Source organism: Euprymna scolopes, chromosome 46 (assembly GCF_053919585.1).
Source record: "Euprymna scolopes isolate OS-2025 chromosome 46, ASM5391958v1, whole genome shotgun sequence".
Classification (NCBI taxonomy): Eukaryota; Metazoa; Mollusca; class Cephalopoda; order Sepiida; family Sepiolidae; genus Euprymna; species Euprymna scolopes.
This window is the reverse complement of record NC_136527.1, coordinates 161,047,504-161,058,435: the sequence shown is the minus strand read 5'-3', so window position 1 is coordinate 161,058,435 and position 10,932 is coordinate 161,047,504. Positions and strand designations below refer to the sequence as shown.

The 10,932-nt window shown below is 25.2% G+C and overlaps 1 non-coding gene across 1 annotated transcript; it reads left to right on the top strand.

Annotated features, from left to right (window-relative positions):
* The first annotated feature begins 5,332 nt into the window (after nucleotides 1–5,332).
* On the top strand, nucleotides 5,333–5,495 carry LOC145271564 (U1 spliceosomal RNA). The gene has a single exon (XR_013865974.1). It is a non-coding gene; the product is annotated as a U1 spliceosomal RNA (small nuclear RNA).
* The last annotated feature ends 5,437 nt before the right edge of the window (nucleotides 5,496–10,932 follow it).

The following is a 10,932-nucleotide window of genomic DNA, read 5'->3' as shown; positions in this document are numbered from 1 at the left end:
TTTTGTGTTTTTGACATCCTATTTTTCGCAATATTTTTAATGGCTTTCAGGCGTAATGGCAAACAAAAAAGTACATTTTTTTAGCAGTAAAACTACATTGGATTCGATTGTAAACATTTACCATTTTTTATTTATTAAGTTTCTGTTAAGTGATCATTTAACAAAAGAATCATTTTATGTAAACGTAATAGAAGAATCCTTATTCCATTATTCAAAAACCTAAAACATTTTTGGGTTTGTTTTACTGTAAACATAGATTCGACAAAGTTGTCACAACACAAATATAGAACAAATAAACGTAATCAAAGGCAAGATAAGTTCCTTTTCTACCTAACTGGACATGTTTTTAGTGTTTGTATTTAATGTAACCTGTTTATTCAGCTCGACAAATATATAGTGTTTACCGATGTATTGGAAAATGTAAAATGGCGGCCAACTCTCTCTTTGACACGGTAAGTTTGAGAAAAGGAGTTAAAAATTAAAAAAAAGTAGACAAAATACTGTTAGAAACTTACTCAATATATGTTACCGTGACATAGGCTGACATATATTCGGCGGGTTTTTAACAGTATTTTGTATAGTTTTATTTATTATTTATAACTTTTTTTAAATTTATTTATAACTCATTTTCTCAAACTCAAACTTATCTTTGATAACATTTATTTGTTCTATATTTGTTTTGTGACAACTTTTTCGAATCTATGTGTACAGTAAAACAAACCAAAAGAATCCGTAATAGAAGAATCCTTATTCCAAAACCTAAAATAAAACATTGAATAAAATATCAAAATTCAAACGGAATTCTCTAGCGACATATTAGGTAAATTAGGACAGGAAATTATTTCTAAACACACATATGTGTGTGTGTGTATATATATATATATATATATATATATATATATATATATATATATATATATATATATGGTGCTAGTGCACTTACTGATCCGCACTATTTTTTAAATCATCTTTCCACGTTTAATTAAAGTTTTATGATGTTTTTTTTTTTATTCAATTGTAAGGTTAAAGTACAAAATAGGTACAAAACAACCTCCTCTCCACACGTTAAGAATGGCTTTTTAAATAATAACGTTATTATTTCAGCACGGTTCAATAAGTGCACTAGTACCAAATAAAACAATTAAATACCGAAAAAAAAACAGTTTTTGCGTTCAGTTGTTTAACAATTCAACCAACTTCGAATCAAATTATTGTGTTTATGGTAAACATTAGGATTTTCGCAGAAATCACGTAAATTTTACTCAAATAAACATATTTTTAATCACGAAATCAATATTTTTTATTGGATTGCAATAAAAGTAAACGTTTTTTACGTTTAACATTATTTTAAGAATCAATAATTTGGAGAGAGATTGCAGAAAAAAAAAACTTTTTCAGATTAATTTTAAAGTTATTGAATGGAATTTTTTTAAAGCGTAAAAAATAACTTACCTTTCATATTGGATTGCAATAAAAATAAACTTATTTTAATATTTAAGATTATTTTAATGTTTTGAATAATATTGTGGTAAAGTGAAAAAAAACCCCAAAAAACTTACCTTCCATTCCAGGAATTTAATACGAAAAAAAAATATCGTTATTCTCTTGTGTCCAACGCAGAAAATTTGTTTGTTTATTAGGATTTCTTAATATAATCTTTAGTAAATTGATACAAATTTTGTTTTGTGTGCCCAATTCATTAAGCAATTAAATATATGAAAATATAAAAGAATCAAAATTAAAAGATGAAAAAAAAAAACGATTTAAACGTGAAATTATTATAAGAAGAAAAATCAACTGCTTCAGAACAAAGAACTTATGTTCATCGTAAAACGGTGTAATCATTATTTTATTCCTCGTGTAAAAGATTAAACATTTCATTATGATTTGGATTAGTCGAACTACTGTTTACATCCAAGATGAGAACAGTAATCCAAATAATCCAAATATAAAAAAAATGCAAAACTGAATATTTCACATAAACAATTCAAAAAGAAAGGAATTGAACAAATAGCGAAGTCAATCAAATAACAAAAACTAGATTTGAACCAACAAGAAACAAAACAATAATCACATGATTACATTATGAAAATTTCGACTTATTTTTATCAGATTCGATTCCGTTAACTTTACGATGACCTTAACTTATAATTCCAGACTTAAACCTGATGTTTTATATGCAATCAACGACTAACGATGGAAGTGTGGTTGCTGTTTCTAGTTTGTTTGCGCATTTCAGCTATGTGTCGCGTTGTCACCATTCTGGCTTTCCTTGTCATGTTTTGCGCCATCCCATGTATTACTTCCTCTTTCCTTTGATAAAGAAGTAGTGCAATGTTGTAAAATGTATTGGAATATGAGAAACATATAACACAAATCGATACTGAACAACAACAACGATATATATATATATATATGTATATATATGTATATATATATATATATATATATATATATATATATATATATATCGACGATATATATATATATATATATATATATATATATATATATATATATATATATATATATATATATATATCAGAAAGAGATAGCGACTACAGCAAGGTCAAGCCTAATAAAAAAGCAATAAAAATTCAGCATACCAATGAATAATAAACACTTACAAGCCTCCACCCCTTGGAAAAACTTCAAATTAACTACGGAAATCGCCATTTTTACACATTTGAAAATAATTTCTGACGAGGACGCATCACCGTCTGAAACGCGCGTAAACGATCTCAATGACTTAAAAACATTATTACAATGATCCAAACATAATTCTCAATGAAAAACCAAGACACGGAATAATAAAATAATGTTAAAAAATACACATTGTTGGTGACTACTCCCTTATTAATATATATATATATATATATATATATATATATATATATATATATATATATATATATATATATATGTATATATATATATATATATATATATATATCAACGATATATATATATATATATATATATATATATATATATATATATATATATATATATAAAACTGTGTGTGGCGTACTGCAAAAATATTTTTTCTCAAAAATAAAAGTGAATACAATTTATTTTTAAAAAAATCTGTATACATGATTCTAGTGTATAAAATAATTACACATAAAATGTTTTTTATTTTTTTTATTTGTTTTTGAAAGATCGTTAGCAAATTAGCAGAATAAAAACGTTGGTGGCTTTTTTTTTTCGTAATTATATTAAAATTGATAAACTAAACCTGTTTTTCTTCTGTCGTCACAAATATAACTTTTAAAAGTATATTTTATATCATTTACATTAATTATCAGCGTTGTTTGCCTAAAATAATTTTTATAGTAAAGCAAGGAACTATGCTATATTATCGATTACCTCGACGACGACGACGACGACGACGACGACGATGACGACATATGAACAAATTAATATATGAACAAAAAAATATAGCGTCTATTGGCATTTTTTAAATTACTGCTCATGTAAGAGAAAATAACTCTTTCGATCATAATTTTTAATTTATTTTTGTTTCATCCGTGCTTTGATATGATTAATGGGTGCTTGTACAGTTTAATCAAGACATCAAAAAATTAAAATATTGAAAAAAATATATTGTATGTACTCGTTATGGATTAAAGTTTTCATGAAAAAAGAAATCACTTGATTTGATCCAGCAGTTATTATTATATTTTTTATCAAGGAAAATCAAATTTTAATGAGATCGATCGGGTAACGGCCATCTTTTTTTGCTTAGGAGAAGGGAACGCCAGGAGAAGATAACTTCAATCACAACTTAAAGTTTATCAAATTTTGACGAGATTATTTTCTTTTTAAACATGAGCAGAAAAAATACTTAGATAAATATTTTTCACTTATTTTACAGAATTTCTTTATCCTTTTAAAATATTTTTTCATTTTGTCCTTTGTATAAAGCCACCCCTCCTCGTGTCCCTAAATAGCCAAATGGCGATGATAGATCGATTACAATAAAATTTGATTTACTCTGTAAAAAAAAGTACTTGATCAAATTAAGTTACTTTTTTTCAGAGAACTTCATTCCATAACGCGTAAGTACAATATAACTCGGGCGTTTTTTCAATATTTTTATATTTTTATGTCTTGATTAAACTGTACAAGTGCCAATTAATGAAATACAAAACTGATTTAATTACATAAATATGTTTTTGGATTAGTGCTTTGGTTTGAATTCTAAAAGTTTTCATTCGTTTGTATTTGTTCTCATTGAAAAGATTATGAATTTATGTTGTTCACATGTAAATGACCTTGATATTGAATATTACAGCAAAATGTAAGTTCAGTTAAGAATTGAGGTATTTTGTAAAAATGTTGGTAATTTTAAATGATAGTAAATTATTTGTTATGAATTGTTGTTATTAGTGAATGAAACGTTGTGATATACTGATATTGGTGAGAATTATGTGGAGGTATTTTAGTTTTTTATTGGTGTTTGTCGGTGGCAAATATAGAAGATATAAAAACAGTGGTAGGCACCACATAAACAATTAAGTTCCGTTAAGAATTGAGGTATTTTGTAAAAATGTTGGTAAGTTTAAATGATAGTAAATTATTTGTTATAAATTGTTGTTATTAGTGAATGAAATGTTGTGATATACTGATAGTGGTGAGAATTATGTGGAGGTATTTTAGTTTTTTTATTGGTGTTTGTTGGTGGTTAGTATAGAAGTGTGATATAAAAACAGTGGTGGGCAACAAAGTGTAGTATCTGTTCCGGCAGATACTGCAAGCTATGACTAGCTATGACTAGCTATGACTAGCAAAGACCAGATGTGGGGGCAACCTCACATGCCTGACCTTTAACCAGCTCCAAATTTCCCACCTCTCGGGAGCTGGTCCCCTTTTTCCCTTTCCCCTCCCTTCACTCCTCACATTAAAAATTGGCTTTGTGCCTAATTTGCTCGGTGGGGGAGCAAATAAATACCATCTGTTCCGGCAGATACTGCAAGCAAAGACCATATGTGTGGGCGACCCCACATATAAGACCTTGGTCAATGTAGGGGTAACCATTCATACCAATTGTCACTATCCAGCTCCCCTACTCCCCAGGGAGTTGTTCCCCATTTCCCCTTCAGTCCTCACATTAAAAATCGGCCTTGTGCCTAATTTGGTGAGGGAGCAAATAAATACCATCTGTTCCGGCAGATGTTGCATTTTGTGACCATTGCCCTTGTTGCAATTGGTTATTGGTACATGTAGGGGTAACCCTATAGGTACCATCCCCTTCCCCTCCCTCCCTCTTCTCCTCACATAAAGCCGACCTTGTGTCACATTTTGCTTACGTGAGGAAGCAAATAAATACCTACTTACCTGACGTAGGGGTAACGGTGATCATTACGGTCGTTCCCCCAGAGAGAGGCCCATCCATTGCACTGCGGTTGGGTTGACCTTTGCGACCGTCCCAAATGTGGACGACTCGGACGTGCTATTTCTAAGTGTGGGGTCTGCGTTCGCGCTCACCCCGATAATACAATCAAAATCAGAAATTCTTCCCTACTTCTTCCACGTACCTCTCACTCGTAGGTCTATACTCCCTCCGATTAATCACGCTTAATCTCTGTAATACCAAGAAACATTACATTTCTCTCGACCAGTTTATGATCCACTTCAATTCCAACGTTCTGATTGTATCTAATTTGCATGTAAATGTAATCAACGTTTAATCGTGAGGAATTCGTCTAGCTGTCGCCTACAGCTACAGAAAGTGTCTTCTTTCGATATACAATATGGACATAAACCCTGTTACATTATGATAATATTGAAATAAATGGACAATTTAATTGTCATTATATAATAATGTAATGTATGATTTCTAATTTTTTTAGAAACAAAAGATGTTAATTTTTAAACAATGTCTGTTGAATTGGAGAGAAGATTAACCATAGATCAACATGAGAATGACGTACGGCACAAGAAATATTCAAGTTGGGGAAAACAAAACTCAAAATCAACAAAATGTTAAAAAAATGGACGATTACTAATTACTTGGAAACTTCGTTGATCAAAGATAAACAACGTCCCCACACCTTAAGAACTATTAGAATTATTACGGAGTCACTAGTATGGTGCCCTGTGATTGGATGAAAAACAACCAATCACGGGCTGCCATTCTAGTTTCCTCCCCGACCCCTATTTGCGCGGCGCGGCCCCTTCGAACTTTCGGCCTCTTTGCGGTTGGGACCTGATTGCGAGTACATCCATTTCGCCAGCTCTCCGCCACCAGAAATACGGGACGCACGAGGAGTCCAAGCCGTAATAGCAGCACAGACCAAGGCCGCACCTTTTCTCTTTCATACCAACTAAGGACACAGGAAAGATTTAATTGATAAACGGACACATCACATCTGTGAGATAAGTTTCCCGCAAACCCAATTGTTTGCAACACCTTTATTTTCCTTTTTGTAAATACAGTTTTTTTTATAACATTTAACTCTGTGTTTGTGTTTCCTTTCTTCTTGACGTCGTCACATTACTTTGTTACCTCAAACGTTTGGGAAATCCCAATAGAACACCTAAACTTATAAAAAAAACTAAGGAAAAAATCATACGAAATCCAAAATGATCTATGAGAAAAGGATATGTCGAAGTCACCTATTAATGTCATCTTATAAGCTCCAAAATCGGCAGTTCTCTCTGCAGCCACTATTGCAAAGAAACTCATCAGAAATCGACTCTTGTTAAACCTTATTATCAGACAAGGCACGCTCAATAACATCATCTTCACAGATGAAAAGTTATTCTCACTTCAACATCCCACAAGCATCAAAATAAAAAAAAGTCCTTGTCAGAATACCTGATAATGCAGAAAAGATTTTCAAAATGAAGAAATTATCACCAGTGATGGTCTGAGCAACCATTTTTGAAAGAGGAAAACAAGCTTTAAACATTGACAAATATAATCCGAACTTGATAGGAAAACAATTCGATACGTTTTAATAATAAACGGACATTTTTACACGAGGAACGAAATAATGATTTCACCGTGTTATTACGATGGCCTTAACTTCTTTGTTCTTTAGCAGTTGATTTGTTATTTAAATAATTTCGCGTTTAAATTTTGTTTTTTATCATTTAATTTTGATTCTTTTATATTTTCATATATTTCATTTTCTTAATGAATTGGACACACAAAACAAAAGTTGTATCAATTTATCAAAGAAATCCTAACAAATTTTCTGTTTTGAACACAAAAGAACAAAGAATTCAACCCGATGTTTTTGTTTCGTATTGAAACTGGAATGAAAAGTAAGTTTTAAAATATTTTTTGTTTACATTTCTAATCCGATTTTTTTTAATAACCTTAAATATTAAATTATGTTTATTTATTTTTTATTTATTTATTTTATTTTATTTATTTTTTTTGCAATAAAAATATTGATTTTTATATGATTTAAAGCAAACGTGAATATAAAATGAGAATTTCAAATTTATTTGGTTGATTCTTAAATCCTGGGATGAAAGATAAGTGGGGTTTTTTTGTTTTTGTTTTTTACACTAAAAATCTATTCTGAAAAAAAAAAAACTTGTGTGATTTCTGATAAACAATAATTCAATTTGAAGATCGCAAAAAAATAAAATAAAATAATTTTCGGTATTTAATTGTTAAATGATTATCCACTTATGTTTCTGTCCTATTTTTAAAAAAATCGTATTTTTAAGTTCAGTTCGAATTTTACAATGTCTCGTTTTATTAAATTTACTATTTAATTGTCATTTTATGATAATATTGTATGATTTATTACTTTTCATGATAATATTAAATAAATTTACTTGTTAATTTTCATTGAATGATAATGTAATGTATTATTTATTACTTTTCATGATAATATTAAAATAAATTTACTTGTTAATTTTCATTGAATGATAATGTAATGTATTATTTATTACTTTTCATGATAATATTAAAATAAATTTACTTGTTAATTTTCATTGAATGATAATGTAATGTATGATTTATTACTTTTCATGATAATATTAAAATAAATTTACTTGTTAATTTTCATTGAATGATAATGTAATGTATGATTTATTACTTTTCATGATAATATTAAAATAAATTTACTTGTTAATTTTCATTGAAGGATAATGTAATGTATTATTTATTACTTTTCATGATAATATTAAAATAAATTTACTTGTTAATTTTCATTGAATGATAATGTAATGTATTATTTATAACTTTCATGATAATATTAAAATAAATTTACTTGTTAAATTTCATTGAATGATAATGTAATGTATTATTTATTACTTTTCATGATAATATTAAAATAAATTTACTTGTTAATTTTCATTGAATGATAATGTAATGTATTATTTATTACTTTTCATGATAATATTAAAATAAATTTACTTGTTAATTTTCATTGAATGATAATGTAATGTATTATTTATTACTTTTCATGATAATATTAAAATAAATTTACTTGTTAATTTTCATTGAATGATAATGTAATGTATGATTTATTACTTTTCATGATAATATTAAAATAAATTTACTTGTTAAATTTCATTGAATGATAATGTAATGTATGATTTATTACTTTTCATGATAATATTAAAATAAATTTACTTGTTAATTTTCATTGAATGATAATGTAATGTATGATTTATTACTTTTCATGATAATATTAAAATAAATTTACTTGTTAAATTTTCATTGAATGATAATGTAATGTATTATTTATTACTTTTCATGATAATATTAAAATAAATTTACTTGTTAATTTTCATTGAATGATAATGTAATGTATGATTTATTACTTTTCATGATAATATTAAAATAAATTTACTTGTTAATTTTCATTGAATGATAATGTAATGTATTATTTATTACTTTTCATGATAATATTAAAATAAATTTACTTGTTAATTTTCATTGAATGATAATGTAATGTATGATTTATTACTTTTCATGATAATATTAAAATAAATTTACTTGTTAAATTTCATTGAATGATAATGTAATGTATGATTTATTACTTTTCATGATAATATTAAAATAAATTTACTTGTTAATTTTCATTGAATGATAATGTAATGTATGATTTATTACTTTTCATGATAATATTAAAATAAATTTACTTGTTAAATTTTCATTGAATGATAATGTAATGTATTATTTATTACTTTTCATGATAATATTAAAATAAATTTACTTGTTAAATTTCATTGAATGATAATGTAATGTATTATTTATTACTTTTCATGATAATATTAAAATAAATTTACTTGTTAAATTTCATTGAATGATAATGTAATGTATGATTTATAACTTTTCATGATAATATTAAAATAAATTTACTTGTTAAATTTCATTGAATGATAATGTAATGTATTATTTATTACTTTTCATGATAATATTAAAATAAATTTACTTGTTAATTTTCATTGAATGATAATGTAATGTATTATTTATTACTTTTCATGATAATATTAAAATAAATTTACTTGTTAAATTTCATTGAATGATAATGTAATGTATTATTTATTACTTTTCATGATAATATTAAAATAAATTTACTTGTAAAATTTCATTGAATGATAATGTAATGTATGATTTATAACTTTTCATGATAATATTAAAATAAATTTACTTGTTAAATTTCATTGAATGATAATGTAATGTATTATTTATTACTTTTCATGATAATATTAAAATAAATTTACTTGTTAAATTTCATTGAATGATAATGTAATGTATTATTTATTACTTTTCATGATAATATTAAAATAAATTTACTTGTTAAATTTCATTGAATGATAATGTAATGTATTATTTATTACTTTTCATGATAATATTAAAATAAATTTACTTGTTAATTTTCATTGAATGATAATGTAATGTATTATTTATTACTTTTCATGATAATATTAAAATAAATTTACTTGTTAATTTTCATTGAATGATAATGTAATGTATGATTTATTACTTTTCATGATAATATTAAAATAAATTTACTTGTTAAATTTTCATTGAATGATAATGTAATGTATTATTTATTACTTTTCATGATAATATTAAAATAAATTTACTTGTTAAATTTTCATTGAATGATAATGTAATGTATTATTTATTACATTTCATGGTAATATTAAAATAAATTTACTTGTTAATTTTCATTGAATGATAATGTAAGGTATGATTTATTACTTTTCATGATAATATAAAAATAAATTTACTTGTTAATTTTCATTGAATGATAATGTAATGTATGATTTATTACTTTTCATGATAATATTAAAATAAATTTACTTGTTAAATTTCATTGAATGATAATGTAATGTATTATTTATTACTTTTCATGATAATATTAAAATAAATTTACTTGTTAATTTTCATTGAATGATAATGTAATGTATGATTTATTACTTTTCATGATAATATTAAAATAAATTTACTTGTTAATTTTCATTGAATGATAATGTAATGTATTATTTATTACTTTTCATGATAATATTAAAATAAATTTACTTGTTAATTTTCATTGAATGATAATGTAATGTATGATTTATTACTTTTCATGATAATATTAAAATAAATTTACTTTTTAATTTTCATTGAATGATAATGTAATGTATTATTTATTACTTTTCATGATAATATTAAAATAAATTTACTTGTTAAATTTCATTGAATGATAATGTAATGTATGATTTATTACTTTTCATGATAATATTAAAATAAATTTACTTGTTAATTTTCATTGAATGATAATGTAATGTATGATTTATTACTTTTCATGATAATATTAAAATAAATTTACTTGTTAAATTTCATTGAATGATAATGTAATGTATTATTTATTACTTTTCATGATAATATTAAAATAAATTTACTTGTTAATTTTCATTGAATGATAATGTAATGTATGATTTATTACTTTTCATGATAATATTAAA